Source organism: Euwallacea similis, unplaced genomic scaffold (genome assembly GCF_039881205.1).
Source record: "Euwallacea similis isolate ESF13 unplaced genomic scaffold, ESF131.1 scaffold_44, whole genome shotgun sequence".
NCBI lineage: Eukaryota > Metazoa > Arthropoda > Insecta > Coleoptera > Curculionidae > Euwallacea > Euwallacea similis.
In genome coordinates, this window is record NW_027098669.1 from 29676 (window position 1) to 48403 (window position 18728).

The 18728-nt window shown below is 34.8% G+C and overlaps 2 pseudogenes; one reads left to right on the forward strand and one right to left on the reverse strand.

Annotated features, from left to right (window-relative positions):
- Positions 1-1129: 1129 nt before the first annotated feature.
- On the reverse strand, positions 1130-7717 carry LOC136418904 (ATP-dependent RNA helicase SUV3 homolog, mitochondrial-like; annotated as a pseudogene).
- Positions 5545-7277, forward strand: LOC136418910 (piggyBac transposable element-derived protein 4-like; annotated as a pseudogene).
- Positions 7718-18728: the final 11011 nt, after the last annotated feature.

Genomic DNA, 18728 nt, shown 5'->3' on the forward strand with positions numbered 1-18728 from the left:
CTTTTTAAAACTAGATTATTATATAAATTCTTCTTCAAGGTTCTCGCATTATCTGTTTCTTCATGAACATCAATATATGAACATAATAAATTAAGTATATACAAAACTCTATCATATAATTGACTCGGACTTTCATTATTCTGTTGGCGAACCATTACCATATCTCTATTTAGACAAGCTTCGTCTCTCTGATCGGCAAAATGTCTATTTAAAATGTTCCTTAATTCTTCCCATGTATTGATGTTCTGCGTACCCAGTACCAATTTTGCATTTCCTGTTAATTTACTTATGATGCAGTTTAAAAGATATACATTTTGAAACTTATTTGGTTGTTGAGCAATATAGAATGAATGAGTCGCTTATTGATCGACATACACTCAAGTATCTGCCAAGATCATTAGGATTACCATTAAAATCAGGGATGCATTTAACATACTTAGTTCTGAATTCAGCCATTTTAATTTGATTTTTAATTGAATTAATGGAATGACAGTTATTTGTGGCAAAGTCTGTTGAAGGCTTTTCTAAATGAACCAATAAATCGTCAATTACACTTATCACAGTATGACGATGGTTTTCACTATCATAGCTATAAGGGCAGGCATTCTGGTCAGCGATGGTTATCCTTCCAAAGATGCTGGTCCTTGCGAGGTCGGCGAATTTAGGCCTAACCCCTTCTCAATTTGGATGGCTTCTTTTTCTTCTTCACGTAGAATTCGGTCACTCCAGGTTAGTTCGGTATCGGTAATTCGATAACGAGCCCAAAAGTGATTCTATATCGACTGCACCAGTTATATCTTCGTAAACCGATACGGACTTTAAAAAAAAATCACTAAGTCATAAAATTGGTTTTATATATTAACTTCAAAAATTATAGTAAATGTGAACATCAGAACAACAGGAATAATAATAATAATTTACATCGAGCTTAGAACTATTTATATTTTAATTCTGTTTATGTCAGCAGAAATAGGAATGGCGTTGTTGGCTTATGGCGATGCATCTAGTATATTCCATCATATAACTAGTAAAAAACATTTGTATGTAGTGATAATGGTATTTTATATTTTAACAGTACAGCTAACTATATGTCAAACTTCGTCGTTGCCGTTATCATAATCAAAAGTGTTCAAAACTCGTTGTGCCGATGTTTGGTTGTTAAAAGCAAAGGCAGACACACTTGGTCGAAATAATGAGAAGATACTATATTGGGAAATTCAGATATTTGCAATGCTGTTTGGGAATTTGGATGCGGATAATAATTGTTGCGATTGCAACAAGTTTCCAACTTTTCCAGTTCCGTTAATATCAATCCCTGTATGTGGCAACGAATTCGTAGTTTTGCCGTACTATAGGCAGCTTTATAATGTGGGGGATTGCCTACTGTAGCCGATTGGATATCTGGGCAAAAAAAAAGAAATTCCCAATAAAACTTAGTCTAAACAACATTCTTACTTTCACTTCTTAAATAATTCTGCTTCTTAGTGTGACTATTGAATTCATCTTCAGCTTTAAATGTCCCAGAACTAATTCCCGTTTCGGAGTTTTTAAGCAAACGAGTGAGCTGCACTACGCCCTCCTGGATAATTTGGTCCAACTCTCTTTCCACGTCTTGAACCAAGTCCGGTTCATTGAACAAATCGACAAATCGATAACTGAACAAATTATTGCCAATTTGAGGAGCGATTTCTTCATCAAGCAAAAACATACCTTAGCCACAAATATAGATCTAGAACATCGAAAACAGCCTCTAGGTGTACTAAATCAATTATGGTTTTAGGGGGTTGTAGGGGTAACTCAATGAATCTGCACAGCCAACCAAACGTTATCGGTTCGTTTTTGCTGAGCTGCCTCGTATAGTGAAGAAAAGGGAATTTAAAAAAGGAGAAAAAAAAACAGAATTGTTACTTTTAGAAACATGGTACACGCAAAGGGCATTTTCTTGTTAATTGGAGAGCAGCAGAAGACGTATCTGGCCCTCAAGGGAAGAGGTACGTACTAAATCATATCAGCAAAAAACTTGAAATCCTCAATGTTACACATGAAATATAACGAGTTGTCTACCGTGGATATATTCACGAATATGTCCTAAAATTTCCTCAAATTTTCAATGCTATTTGAAGGCATGAAAGTTGTTCCTAAGTACGATTAAGTTACTTAAAGTAGAATTTGGTAAATGATAAGCATATAATTCGATTTGCTCTGCAGTAGGGTGGAGTCCTGCCTGAATTATAGGTTCAGGTTCAGACAACAATAAATTCCGTAAAGTGAGCAAATGTTCAAGTTTAAAGGTAGTCACGAAGCCTTGCTCCCACCAGGTTCCATACCTTCCAGCCCTACCTACTGAAATGCTGTTCATCTCTCATTCTCACCCTTATTGTTCATTGTAAGCTTGATAAAAGAATAAAACATGATGCGTCGTATGCTCCTATTATGGATTTATTTTGGGTAAAACTATGTATGAATAGTGGAGCAAACTCACAAATTTAGTCCCATGCCAATAGCATCAGTGGCCACCAAGATCTTGCAGCTGTTTTTGAGATCGTCGAATTTAACTGCCTGCGCCAATTTGGTACCTATTACCAATCAAAAGTTTGTTTTGAAAATTGCCACAGATTTACCTCGAGGCAGACCACCGTAGATCACTACTACTTCATTTCCCCCACTTTCAATGGCACGTGAAACAGAGTATATCTCATTTTTGCTGAAGCACACGATACAGTCGCCAGGATGCACGTTTTGCAAACTACCTGCAAAGAAATAAATACACATGAAAGGAAAGGGCTTTTCTCCACAGTAGTTATATTATTTGCAGAGTTTATGCAAATAGAACGTGGGAACAAGACTAAGAAATTGGAAAAGGAGGGTGAGTTTTAACGCTAAGATGGATTTGTCGGCCAACATCTGCTTATATATAGTTAATAACATTGTAAATGGGTTCACTAAGCGCCAATAAAGTATCAAGTCAAACATACCTAAAGCTTTGTCTTCAACTTTCAATTCAGTTAACCTTTTATAATTACGCACTTTTACGCCCTCCCCAGTAGTCAAGCAAAGTTGGTTTATTAAATCCACTGCGCCGATTTCGCCGCATAAATGAATCTCCTTTGCAGTGAGCACTGAAAGGGCTTTAGTCCAGGCCCAATCTCTTTGTGGATCCCTTATGATTTAAATATCATCGATTATGGCCACTTCATCTAAGGGTGAAATATTATCTCACTAGACAAACTTTAACTCTTGAATTTTTCAGAAGGGAAATTAAAACAAAAATGTGAGGTGAATAGAAAGTTCTTTAAATGGTGTCAATGACTTGAATGGTCTTCTAAAAACTGAATTAGTTATTATGACTATTAAAAAAACTGAAATTGTGGGTCAACAGTCAATATAAAACATAAAACTAATAGATTTTCAAGATACTCTAATAAATTTCATAAACTAAGAAATCATCCTATACATACAGGCTGTGAAAAAAATAATAATAACAAGCAATGCTATAACTCAGTTATTTATGAGCAGATTTTGATGAACCAACCATGACAATGAAATAAAATGATATTTTTCAGATTACAAGGCACCATCAAAGTTGATATTTTTTTAACTCAACTTCTTCTCCTTCAGGTGTCCACTTCAGAATTTCAAATAAAACTTTTGCAAGCAAGCAAACTGGCAAGCTGTAGAAGCAAAAACTGTTAAAAGTAGGAAATTGAGGCAATTCAAAATTCCAATACTTACAAGGAATGTTTACTAAAGTCATTTCAACTGCACAAGAAACTTGGGCTGAGGCATTTTTAGCGGGATCTGCAAATTTTCTCTCTTCTCCTGTGACCAGGTCACATGGGGTTTCCTAAAAACCGCAGATATTCTTCAATACTTATACACCATGTCATTGCATTTGCTAAAAACTTCTGAGACCAATAACTTCAAAGGCCCACAATAAACGCCCGATTTTGCTGTAATAAAGCATTCAAAGGCATGGTAAGTCTTGTCCAAGTTGGCGGGACCTGTATAAAAGATAATTTTCCTGTTTATAAATCTGGCTTCAGGGTACCAATTAGCAGGAAATCTGTACATAATAATCAGTAAAGGAAAGTTTAGTAAAGCAGTTTTACAGAAAGCAAATGTAGAAAATTATGCTCCTGCATAACTTAGCAGGACTAATAACTCAAACGTTAGTTACTGCAGATCTGAGTGTTAGGACTTGCGACGTATTGTTTTATCACGGATTATGGTTGGGTTATTTATTAGTTTAAATGTTCAAAGTGAGTAAGAAACTGAAGTTACGCCCATGGACAACCCCAGTCATTGTGTAATACTGTTGGAATTCCTAGCGCTTAACACCCATCTTCGGTTGAGGGAAGTTATTTTATGATTGGGATTTCCAGCACTATTCTTTGTCGGACTAACATTGCGAATCTAAATTAAAGATACCGCCAAACGAATACAATGGTTGGGCTCCAATAAAAGTCCAGCAATCGTGCTTCTAAGTGCTACGCTTTAACGCGACAAGGTAGCCTAGAAGCCTCTAATGGGGCCTTATCGGGGGTACGCCTATGGGTGTTACACCTCCGTATCAATATTTAAGGAGAGTGCGAAACTGAAGAAGCTCTCTTTTCTCCCTACTTCATCACGGACTCGTACGCGTTAGACTCTCGTCAACATTCTTTATTCTCGATATTGTATAGTTGTTAATGTTATCAATAAACCTTTGTTAAGTTAAGAAGGTTTAGTTTCTTTTATACGCGAAAACAGTGTCTCTGAGACTGCGAACTCAGGGTGGTCCTTCATAATCGATCAATCCAGTCCACGATCTACGTAGTTCATGGTTATCGTATCGAAAGGGGTGAATCGACCCAACCACGTACACGCGCCAAATTTGGACCAAACACTGAGATCTTTTTCAAATCGTTCATACATTCCAAATGTGGGAACATTTGTTTGGCATGTCGCAAGAAATAAGGGAAAATGTCGGTATGATTCCGTGAGCCCTGTAGAATATCGCTTACTATTACATGTAAATCAACAAGCAGGGCTGATGTCTCTAGGCAATACCTTCGAAAACTAACATATGCTTGGTGTTGAAGGTAATCTACAATGAAACTATATTACACCAATGCGAAGACGAAGAACTCACTGTCTAACTCATTTTCCGCTAACGAGTGCTCGATGGACGGGTTCTGGAAAAACTTGTTTAAAATTGTCAACAAATCTGCCTTGTTAACCTTTCGGGGGCCGCGCGCGGAGTCTCACTCCGCAAGATTAATATATTTAAAATAATTCCGTGATGCGTCACCTGCTGATGTGGCGCTGCACAGTAGTCTCATAAAATGCGTTAATAGTGGCGCATGCGCTTTTGTACGTCATTTAGTGCGTTTCGTCTTGGTACTTTCTTCATTGCGGACGGTAATTCCCCATACGACCTTCCTTGCCTTAGTTTTGTGTTTAATAAAAGTATACAACTAAGTTAAAATTGTGATACTAAACAAGATAAGTTGTTTTTTTTCTTTAAAAATGACATCTAAATGTTTCGAACTATTAATTTTTTAGATGTGTTCTTGGGAAGACGAACAGAACCATTTGAAAAAACTTATGGAAGAGTGTTTGTGGGAAGATATACCACAAGATACTTTTGATGATGACGATAAAGATTTGGAAGAGGATGATCTGGTTGAAACACAACGTATTGATAGCAGCACCGAACAAGAATATTCCGATTCTGAAAGTGGTGAAGAAATTTCAATACAGGGGCCTACTTTCACTGGTAAAGACAAAACAACAATTTGGTCAAAACATCCAATAGCAAGATATGGAAGGACTCGAAAAGAAAATCTTATAAAAGATCTTCCAGGTGTCAAAACTTGTCTAAAACACGTAAAAAAAGAATCAAAAATTTTTAGTAACTTTTTTTCGGATAAAATTCTCAACGATATTGTAATTCACACAAATCAGTATATACTAGGGAATCGAGATAATTACCAAAGAGAAAAAGATGCAAAAATTACTGATTTATTTGAAGTTAAAGCACTTATCGGACTTCTGTATTTATCTGGAGTTCTAAAATCTAATCGGCTAAATTTCGACGAAATGTGGGACAAAAATGGGACAGGAGTGGAGCTGTTTCGACTGACAATGCCTCAACAAAGATTTCGTTTCCTCATTTAGCGTCTAAAATTTGATGATGGGACCACACGATCCGACAGACGGCAGTATGATAAACTGGCTCCAATAAGGGAAATTTTTACTGATTTTGTCTTAAAATGTAAAGCTGCATATGTGCCTTTTGAGAACGTGACCATTGATGAGAAGCTCGAAGCTTTCCGGGGAAAATGCAGCTTTCGGCAATACATACCTAGCAAGCCCGGTAGATATGGACTTAAGATGTTCGCCCTAGTTGATTCAAAAACATTTTTCATCGTGAATTTAGAGGTTTACCTTGGTCGTCAACCAGAAGGTCCCTTTTCATTTAGTAATTCGCCAAAAGATGTGGTTATGAGGCTTTGCGACCCGATAAAAGGTACTGGCAGAAATATCACAGTGGATAACTGATTTACCAGCATGGAACTTCTTCAAACTTTGAAAAAGGATTTTAACTTGACTCTTATTGGTACAATAAGAAAGAACAAGAGAGAGCTGCCGCAAGAGTTTACCCGTCCTACAAATCGTCCTAATTTATCAAGCATGTTTGCTTTTCATAACCATGCCACACTTGTATCTTTTCTTCCAAAAAGAAATAAAAATGTCCTGTTGGTATCGAGCACACATCACGATGACAAAATTGATGAAACACAGGAAAACCCGAAATAATATTGGATTATAACGCCACCAAAGGTGGAGTGGACTGCGTTGATAAACTATGTGCGGCTTATGATGTTTCGAGAAACACTCGGAGATGGCCCATGGTGCTATTTTATTCTCTTCTCAATGTAGCAGGAATTAATTCATACGTCGTATATTCTATCAATAACTCGACATGGAACGTTAGAAGACGTCAATTTCTACGACGATTATCATTCCAACTAATAGAAGGCCACCTTCGACGCCGTGTAACGCAAAATGTTTCAAATATTTTGAAACGACGAATAAGAAGCATTTTGGGGATCGATGCCAATCCGAAACCCGCTGCTGCGGCGGCGAATGTGCGTGGTCGTTGCGTTTATTGTGACCAAAAAAAAAATCGGCCTATGCGATTTTCATGTATTAAATGCAGAAAATTTTTATTTTTAGAGCACTCACTAAATATTTGTAATGAGTGTTCTGCTGTAGAAGAAGAAAGTGAATAAGACATTCGTTTTCTAGAATTAGTTTCACTTCATTTTTTGCTATATAGTAAAATAATTTGTTTAGTTTTTATGTTTAACAATAATAGAATACTACATTTTATTCCCTGTTTAAAAATTAATAAATAATTGGTTAAGAAAGCACAAAAGTGTTTAGCGGAATAGTAGTCCGCGTGCGACCTTTTATGTCTTGATTTAAGAGCGACCTCCGAAAGGTTAAGGTTGCCAGTGAGCTCCGCTTCCACGTTAATATCATCGGGATTGGGATTTACTTGAATGGGGGTAAATAGGGAGGAGACACTGTCTTTGGAACCCTTTCTAAACCGGATTTGCAGGCGAAGGAGGAGACCTATTTGACGGTTTACATCGGTTAGGGGCAAAGGATTCTGAAGGAAAACACTGTTTACTGTGCGAAGTACTGTACGCATTTTTGACTTCTGTAACATTTTAGATAAGAAAAATTCCTTAGAAAAATCTTTAGAAAAATTGTAAAATTATAATATAAACATTTTAAATAAAATCTAACCTCATTAGTGTTAGAAAGGCAATGTGAAAGAACAATTCAGGCTATGTGTCCCCTCCTTTATTGCTACTGTATAAAAAGAGAAAGGCATACTTTGCAAGCTTGTCATTCGATACAGCTTATAAATTGAGGTGCGTCGACCTTGTGGTGCATTCCTTACTCGAAAGCTGTTCACTCCGGAACCTGCACCGACAAGTGACACATACTCAAGTTGCACTTGGCTGGTACCCAGTACCGGAAGTACAGAAAGGGTTCGTTCGCCTTTAAAAAGCAAACGACACCCTGAAACTTCTGCTTTCTGGTCCGCTCCTTCGATTCGGAACATCTCCATAATTCTAAGCATTCTTAAGATAAAGTACCAAGTGTATCACGCAGTATTATTATACAAAGCTGTGATACTAGTGTAAATAAATAGTCCAGTGTTAATAAAGTGATTAAGTAGGAAAACACGTATCTTATGTCCAGGATCAGTTTCTTTGTCGGGTTGAATACTGATGCCTCCAGTGTGTTCATTTAGGAACGGGTTATTTGATTACCCCGTTAGCTCCAGCTACATGCATCACCGTATCGACGCCAAGTCGGTGTTCATAAACACACTTCTAAATCTAACAACGCCATCAGTTGTCAAGGTCATACAATATTGACGATCATATATTTAGTTTGTGGGCTTCTTTGGTTGGTTTCGTCTTCGAAGGGTAAACGTTGGATGAGTATTAACCGTTTTTAGTAACTTTAATTAAAATATTTTCTTAAATATTTATCGCACTGAGTTGAGAAAATACCATAATTAATATGGTTATACAGAGAGATCCAATGAAAAATATGCAACTTGCTTTGTCTCTTTTTGTGCAATTTAAAACACAAATGCTGGAAACACGTCGATTTTGCTTCGAAAGGGGACATATTTTAAGCATGAATTCTAACTCACATATTCAGTCCTCCGGCGGAAGACAATATCACCCTTAAAATTTTAAATGGGAAGTGGGGTTGAGTGATAAATCCTTTTAAAGAGCACACACTTATCTTGCTAATGATGTCCTATTTGTTGGATTTTTCTTAAACAGTTAATGTATAAATGATTTTAGGAACCTCAACCCTGTAATTTTAGTATTAATGAAACAGACACCTAGATTTTATTTCACTAACAACTTGTGGTTTCAAGGACACTAAAACCAAGATCTCCATCAGGACAAAAAAAACCTTTTTTTTCCTTTGTATTTTTTGTGCTAAAAATAAAATTAGTCTGTGCACGCGTTTAGCTTGGTTGCTTTTGAAATTATTTCAATTTTACTGTAAAACTATTAGTAAGTTAACTGTCAGTCAATTGACAGTTTATAATCATGTCATTAATTTATTTTCTTTGGGGTCATGTGAAGGGTTTAGTGTACACGACACCAGTAATAAATGTTGAAGAATTAACTGAAAGAATTTTCAATGCTTTTGATGTGATTTGGAATACCCCTGGAATTTTCCAAAGGGTACAACAAAACTTGTTACGACGGTGCAATTTATGTATTGATCACCGCGGTCATCACTTTGAACATTTATTGTAATATTAGTATTTATTTCATTGTAATTAGATAGTATTAAAAGCAATAATAGAAAAACCTCAGACTTTCCTTAAAAAAAGCGTTTAAAGTCGATATGACAATAATTGTCATTTTTCTGGACTACCGTTCACTTTAGAGTATTTTACTAAGAGTGACTTTTAATGCAGAATTGACTGTTCTTTAACATTTTTGAACTCTTTTACCGATAAATCTAAATTTAAAAAAGTTTTGGATGAAAATATGTAATGATACACATGTAACTAGCGCCCTCTATTATGTACAAATTTTAATTATGCCCATCAAATTTATCGGATTACGAAACAAAGATACACCAATTTTCATTTCAATAGTCCCAGTAGTTTTACAATAAATTTTAAAAAAAGAAAAAAAAGTAGAATTTTAATACCCTGTATCTCAGAAATGATGGGTCTTAAGACAATCTTTTATTAAGTAAACTATATTTATTTTTCGATAATCTGTTACCTCTATCAATTTGTCACCATAATTTTGAAACATCCTGTATATGTCGGAAATTTATTAGTCTTTAAGATTTGTAAAAGTAGCATTAGGATAGACAATAAGATGAAGGGCAGGCTGACAGGACCATCTGAAGACAAAGCACTGTCGAATTAGGTCACTATTGCCACAACGCGCTTAAGAGGCCATGTGTGCTAATTATTTGGGTGACACTAAACTATTGGTTTCTTTGCAATAGGGACTAGCAGGTACTTTTCCCATGGTTCTGAAGGACTCACCAGCACTGGGAAAGTTAAGACAACAGGGAGAAAGAACTGGCAGTTAATAGATTGATGGGAAGAAAAACGTTCGTGGAATAGTGAACTGGTTTGTCTGTCTCTTCTATCTTTCTTTTCTCTGTTAATAAAAAAACGATATACCAAATACAAAGAAATGGAGAATACTTCTAAAGTTACCCCGACATATATAACATGTTGACATTTTGATTGAAGAGGTTATAGGGGACATTGAGGTAAAGAATTTTTAAATATAAATCCCTAATCGGGAATGAGCCGTTTTGGCGTTGGCGCAATTTTTGTCCAAAAACATAATATGATCTCGTTCATCCCAAAAGACTTCGATGTTTCACTATTTTTTATTGAAGATAACGCAAAAAAATTATAACAATGGATTCAAAATGGCAACTTCCAACTTCGTTACATAAATTTGTCCATCGAATCATGGAATCATGGAATGTCTTTAATAAAAAATAGTGAAACATCGAAGTCTTTTGGCATCAACGAGATTATATTATGTTTTTGGACAAAAATTGCTCCAAGGCCAAAACTGCTCTCATTTTCGATTACTGGTTTATATGCAAAAATTCTTTATCGCAATGTCCCCTATAACCTCATCAAGTTTGGCACCACCCTTTTGATTCATGCTGTACACATATATTTGTGTGAAAAACTAAATTACAGTTTTCGCAAAGTCCAACATCACATTTTATACATTTCGTACGCATTTTTTATACACCGATTTTTTTTCTTCTGAAGCATAGGCACTAATAAGTGATCTTGGCAATCGAATCTGATATTATTAGACACTCTGTAAAATGATCTGCTGGAAGCAGATCTTACTAGCCTACCCCTTTATTTCACACATCTAAATTTTCTAGGCGCGTCATTCAAAATGAGAAGAGATACATTTTTAGAATATAAAAACCGATAGATGCAAAATAATTTTTAGGTGTTATATTTAGAAATGCCATAATTATTAAAGTTTATTGATTTGACTGATATGCAGCCAATATTACACCCAATATTCTTTTTCAGGTTTGCGATTTGAAGAAACTTCTTAAGAATGGTAAATTGTTTATAAATTGTAACTGCATACAAATAATGTAATGTAATGTGTTTTCAGGAAGGTGCGTTACAAAAAGTTAATGCCCAGTCAGTTGATGAATTTCGGCAAATAGAAAAATTTATTTATGAGAAGTTATTATTGCAAAAAGATTTAGAACTTCAGAAGATCCAAAAGAACGCCGAACTCGAACTCCAGAAGGTCCTAAAGAATGCCGAACTCCAGAAGCTCCAAAAAGATATCGAAATTCAACTTCTCAAAAAAGAACTACAAATTACCATCCAGTAGTATAAAATAAAATTAGAAAAATTGAACAGTGAGATTGTTAGTTTATGTGACTTTAATTGTTGTGAATTAATTTAATTAACCTTGTTATCTTTTAGAGAAGGAAAAATTGGGAGATATTTAAACAGAACGAACATATTACAGTAAGAGGTTTCCTGAATGAAACCCAATTCAAAAATTTTGACCGCACGCTCAGCTTAAGATACGACCAGTTTAGGGAATTTGCAAGTCAATATCAAGAGTCTTTCAAATCATGGGGCTTCGCTGTCAATAGGTTTGCGGATGCGGCGTCAAAATTATACTCTAAAATGTGCAAAGCTGCGCATCCATTTTTCTCCATTGGGTAAATTTATTGCATTCCCGAAAATTATTTACGTGAAACAGAATGGCGAATCTTAGGTTTCCTTTGGGAGACAGATCCATTACCTTCAGAAAATCTGAGAATGGAAAAACACGATAGGGAAGTAGTTAGTATCTCTGTACTAAAGATGGACTCCGTTTCCGTTCCGGACTCCCTATAAACAGTTTTTTCTGGGAGATTAGAATTATACGAAATATATACGGATTGCGGCATCGATTAGTGTCTATGAACGCGCACCCACGTCGCGCATTCGATATGATCTCTGGTGCAGCGGCGACAGGAATTGAAAATTTGCATGTGGGGAACATTGGTTATTTTTATATCGAAAATTAACACAAATACCTCTACCTAATACTAATAATTTTGTTAATTTTCGATATAAAAGTAACCAATGTTGTCTATACGTAAATTTCCGTCGCCGCTGCACCACATATCGTACCAAATGCGCGACGTGGGTGCACGTTCATAGACACTAATCGATGCCGCAATATGTGTATGTCGGAGATTTCTTAGTTTTTAAGTTCTGTAAATGTAATATTAGAAGAGACAATAAGATGTAGGGCAGGCTGACAGCCTTCTTAAGAAAAAGCATTGTCGAGCGAGGTCACTAATACCACGACGCTCTTAAGTGGTCATGTGTGCTAATTATTTGGGTGACACTAAACTATGGGTTCCTTTGTAATAGTGACTAGCAGGTACTTTTCCCACAGTTCTGAAGGACTCACCAGAACTGGGAAAGTTAAGACAACAGGGACAAAGAACCGGCAGTTAATAGATTGACGAGCAGAAGAGCGGTCGTGGGGTAGTGAATTCGCTAATCTGTCTTCATTCTTTGACTATTAAAAAGATACCTTTCCTCGAAAATGGAAAACGCATCAAACGCTATTCCGACATACACACACACATACATATATGTCGGAGATTTATTAGTCCTTAAGTTAGAATTATACCATTAAAACCGATAATAGATGAGGGGCAGGCTGACAAAGCCATCTTGAAGATAAAGCATTGTCAAACGAGGTCACTACTACCGACATAATTAAGTGCCCACGTGTGGGATTTGTCCACGAGAAACAGGGACTAGCAGGTACTCCCCTTGGGTCTTAAGGACCACCCGATCGGGGAAAGTTAAGAAGAGAAAAGGAACAAGTAGTTAAGAGATAGAAGGGCAGAAGGGCGGTCGAGTAGTAGTGAATTCGTTAGTTCGCCTTTCTACTTTTGCTTTCTTAAATTATTATAACGTTAAACATGGAAAACGTTTCTAATATTACCCCGACATATATATATGTTATGCCAACGTTCACATCCTGCTAGACGCTGAATAAGGTATTCGGCGTATCGATTGTATAGTTTATATTATTTTTTCCGATTACGAATCGGGTCTCTAAAAGGGCCAGAACTGATTTGATATTCTTTGTGACCAGACACCTTTTACTATTTTTTTTGTCATTAAAATCTCGTTACCGAACCGTTAGTTTCAATTTTAAAAACTACCGAAAATTAAACCTACACTCAACATAACTGGCGCAGTCAGTAAGATCTCTGGAGAAGAAATAAAGCTTTCTTTTTCGATTTTAATCGATTTAACGGAGCTCATAAGTTACTTTGAATTGGGAGAAACATCAGCCATACCGGGAATACCTGTAGTTCGTGTAAGGCCACGAGACTTCAGAAGACAACTGGACACTGATTGTAGCTGCCCATTCCTGTTCGTGATCAACACCTTCTAAAGAAGAGCGAAGATAAAGGACATCTGTAGTTCGTGTAAGGCCACGAGACTTCAGAAGACAACTGGACACTAATTGTAGCTGCCCATTCCTGTTCGTGATCAACATCTTCTAAAGAAGAGCGAAGATAAAAGACATCTGTAGTTTGTGTAAAGCTGCTGGAACCTAGAAATCGATCAGTTCTCAACTCCTTGGAACATCGTAACAGTCGGAGTGAGTCAAATAATATATTTCGGTTTTAAATTTTATTTCGATTTTATCTTTTTATTTTCTCTTGCATTCGCACTTGTATTTTTTTTCCTTTTCATAAAAATTCAAAAGTATGACTACTCCCCAAGCAACTGCAAATTACATAAATTACGATAAAGCAATAAAGCTTATCAACACTTATGATGGAACTTCTTCTCGTTTACATAATTTCATAGATGCTGTAGATTTTGTTTTTACGAAATTTGACCCAAACAAAATTACTATTTTTCCTTTTGTAGTTAAAAGCCGGCTCGACGGCGCAGCTTTAGATTTTATTAGTTCAAGGGAATTAAATAATTGGGATGAAATAAAAAATGCTCTTTTGGAACAGTTTGAAGAAATTATAGATTTGCAATGTTTGAATTTCAAGTTATGTCAGTTTAAACAAAAAGGAAATGAAAAACCACTTGCTTTTATTGATCGAGTTGAAGGGCAGTTGATAAGAATCAATAAAGTTATTCAATATGATCAGAATTTAAAGGCTACTGACAAGGATTGTTTGAAAAATTTTCACGAAAAAACTGCTTTGCTCACAGCTATTACCGAAATCAAAGAACCCTTATCACAAATGTTAAGATCTTTAAAACCAGCATCAGTGGCAAGAGTAAAACAGATAACTATCGATTATCAAAATCAACAAATTTTTAAACAAACTAATACTGAATTTGCCAAGTTATCTATTAATAATGATAAAGGACAAAATTCTGCTAAACCATTTTTTACTAACGATGATGTATCGAGTTCAAAACTGCCTATAAAAGTTACAATTTCGAAGTGTCGGATTTGTAACAAATATGGACACAAAGCGGAAACATGCTTCAAAAACACAAATAGAACCTTTGTAAATCACATGACTGACGAGCAAACCAAAAATGATGAAGAAGAATTCGAAATTGAGTTAGACGAACATTTTTTAGGCGCCAACTTACTAAAAAACGAGATGAAGAAAAATACTCAACACACACTAGAATTTACCAACTAACTAACGAATATTTATTATATGTTAAAGAGAAAAATTTAAATTTAAACTCTTAATTGATTCTGGTGCAGTTGTTTCTATTTTAAAACCGTTGCATATTTTGAAAGACTACGAACTCGAAGACGAAAATTTTAATATTTTTGGCATTGAAGATAAACCAATTAAAATAGAAAAAGTGTAAATTTCAAAATGTATAAAAACCTTCATAAATTTTACATCGCAGATTTCAATTCACCTTTTGATGGTATTCTAGGTTTAGACTTCTTAGTTAAAAATAAGTGTTTTGTTGATTTTGAAATGAAGATATTATTTATTGGAGATGAAATATTTTCACTTTGTTCACTAGACAAAGAGAAATCTAATAAAATCCATCAAACCTGAAAATACTGAGGCCCTTCATAAGCTTAATTTAAATCATTTACCTAAAGAATTACATAGAAAAATTAAAATTATTTGTAGCAATTATTCGGACGTATTTGTTAAAACAAATGAATCACTAACTTTCAATAATAAAATTAAATACCGCATTCGAACAACTACCGAAAATCCCATCTATTCAAAAAATTACCGATATCCTCATATCCACAAAAAGGAAGTTAGCCGACAAGTCGATGATTTCTTAAAACAAGGAATTATAAGGCATTTTATATCCCCTTGGAATTCTCCAATATAGATAATACCAAAGAAATTAGGTAGTAGCGGGACCCAAAAGTATCGTATAGTAATAGATTATAGAAAACTCAACCAAATAACTATTGACGATAGGTATCCAATTCCAAATGTCCAAACCATTTTTGATTCATTAAAGAACTCGAAATTTTTCACATTAATCCACTTAGCCAGCGGATTTCACCAAATTCAAATGGCTACAGAAGACATAGAAAAGACGGCCTTTTCAACAGAAGAAGGGCATTTTGAATTCACAAGAATGCCTTTCGGGTTGAAAAACGTTCCATCCACTTTTCAACGCTGCATGAATGATATTTTTAAAGAAATTATTGGAAAGTTCAGTTATATCTATATTGACGACATTCTAGTTTTTAGCGACACTATTAATGAACATTTATACCATATTACTGATGCTTTTGAAATCTTACGTCGGAATAATCTAAAAATTGAACCTCACAAATGCAATTTTTTTGTCGATGAAGTTGTCTATTTAGGACATTTAATAACCGCCAACGGAATAAAATCAGATCCCGCTAAAATTCAAGCCATTGTGAAATTTCCATTGCCAAAAAATGAAAAGGAGATAAAATCATTTTTGGGACTTTTTGGATTCTATAGAAAATACATAAAAAATTTTGCAAACTTAACGAAACCTTTGACAAATTTATTAAAGAAGACCACAAAAATAAACATATCCTCGGAAATTGAAAATTGTTTTGAAGAATGTCAATGCTTATTAACATCCGACACTATTTTAGCCTATCCAAATTTTGATAAACAGTTTATTCTGACAACTGACGCCTCAGATTTTGCCATAGGAGCCGTATTATCTCAAATAGACGATAAAACTAATGTAGAAAGGCCGATATCTTTCGCTTCTCGCACACTTAACGATACCGAAATTAAATATTCCACTACTGAAAAGGAACTTCTTTCTATAATTTGGGCAGTAAATCACTATAAGCCATATTTATTCGGTGTGAAGTTCCAACTTGCCATAGACCCCTTGTATGGCTCTTAAATCTGAAGGATCCAAATTCCAAATTAACTACGTGGCGTTTGAAATTAAGCGAATACGGTTTTACTATTAAACATATTCCTGGAAAAACAAATAAAGTAGCAGATGTTCTGTCGCGCATAAATATTAACCAACTAAATCCTAAATCGTTCGATGCATTCCAACTCCACAAATCTAATTTGTCAATAGAAAACTTCGAATATTCCAACGAACAAATCTTAGATATTTATAATAAGAATATTCTTTACATTTATGACGATCTTGACAAAAATGAGAATCATTTTATCTTTGCAGAATAATTCGAAAACCAGGAATATTGCGTTAATAAAAATTAAACCCCATCATTGCGAACAAAATTTTAAAATCCTAGCTGACTTACAACTATCCAAAAATGACACATACTTTGTAACTTATTTTAAAGAAAATTATTATTATAAAATATTAAACTTTCTATACCCTAACATTAAATTTATCATTTGTAAAAATATCGTGACAATTCCCGAGAAAGACGAACGGGAAACCATCATCTTTGAATATCATACTGACCCATCTAATTATCACAAAGATATCAAGGAGACTACTCATAAAATTCGTCAACTTTATAAGTGGAAGAACATGCATCGAGAGATCCCTCAGTTCATTTCTTTATGCCCCACCTGTCAATTATTCAAATTTGATCGACAGAATCACACTCAAACTTTAAATATTAAAAGCTCTCCCGAAAAACCTTTTGAACGTTTATCTACAGATTTGTTTTTCTTGGATAGGAAAATTATAATGACCATAATTGACGACTTGACAAAATTTGCACAAGCAAAAATTATGCCCGACAAAAAACCTGATTCTAAACTTTCTTTCCTTCAAGATTATTTTTACGTTTTTGAAGTTCCTAAAGAAATAATGTCATATCACGATGGTGAATATAACAACAAAAAGATACAAAATTTTGCTAATAATCTTAACATCAAATGGCATTTTACTTCATCAGAATACCATTGCTCTAATGGGATAATTGAGCGGCTTCATGCTACGCTCACTGATTCATTGCGTTTTTATCTGTTGAAACATAACAATTGTAATTTAAATGATGCTCTGCTCATTGCTGTGAATTCATATAATTTTAGTAATCATGATTCTACGTCAGTAAGTCCATACGATCTCGTATTTCCCTATCGTAGCAACCTTGACTTCAACCATCAAATAAAATCTTTTGGAAGTAGAATACAAAAAATTAGAGACAAACAAATTATTCAAAAAACAATTCAGAAGCGTCGTTTCGATAAATTGAACACGAGAAACTCCGAGATACAATACCAAACTGGCCAAAAATTTTGTTAAAAAGGCCGAGAAACCCAAATACTCCTAAAACTGTACTTAACAGCGGACCTTATGAAATCTTATCTGTTAATAACGAAAATAAAATCTTGGAAATTTTACTTGATAATAACGTAAAACGAAAATTCCATTTTAATAGTACGAAACCATTTTACGAATAACTAGAATACTTTCTTTCACAGTGAAAATGCAAGAAAATTAACTATTGATGAGAATATATTATATTATAATTTGACTTCACTTTAACTTGAATTGTACCCAGAAAGACATTGTTAACGAATCACCATTAACCTATAGTGTTCCTTTGTTTTCGAGAACTTCAGATGATAAGAACAAAGAAGAAAATCACTTCGCACGGACCATCGTTCATCTCTACGTCGGTATTTTGGGAAAGGAGATGTTATGCCAACGTTCACATCTTGCAGACACTGAATAAGATATTCGGCGTATCGATTGTATAGTTTATATTATTTTTTCCGATTACGAATCGGGTCTCTAAAAGGGCCAGAACTGATTTGGTATTCTTTGCGACCAGACGCCTTGTATTATTTTTTTTAAATTAAAATCTCGCTACCGAACCGTTAGTTTCAATTTTAAAAACTACCGAAAATTAAACCTACACTCAACATAACTTATATATATGATGTTCAGATCTTCCTGTAACCATAGCAACCAATCCAAGGCATAACCTGACAATAATTTGTATTATTTAATGTTATTATTGAAAATTATATAAAATTTCATATTATGGGAAAACGGTAAAAGATAGGTATAGAACAATTGAACGAGAATTAATTAGTGATTCTAATTAATACATAAAAATGTATACAGTCTGTCCCAGATAAGGATGAACAGCATGGGGATCTCGGAAACGGTAATAGATACAAAATGGTTTAAATTGGGAAAAAGTTGGGCAATTTAAAGCAAATTAATAATCTGT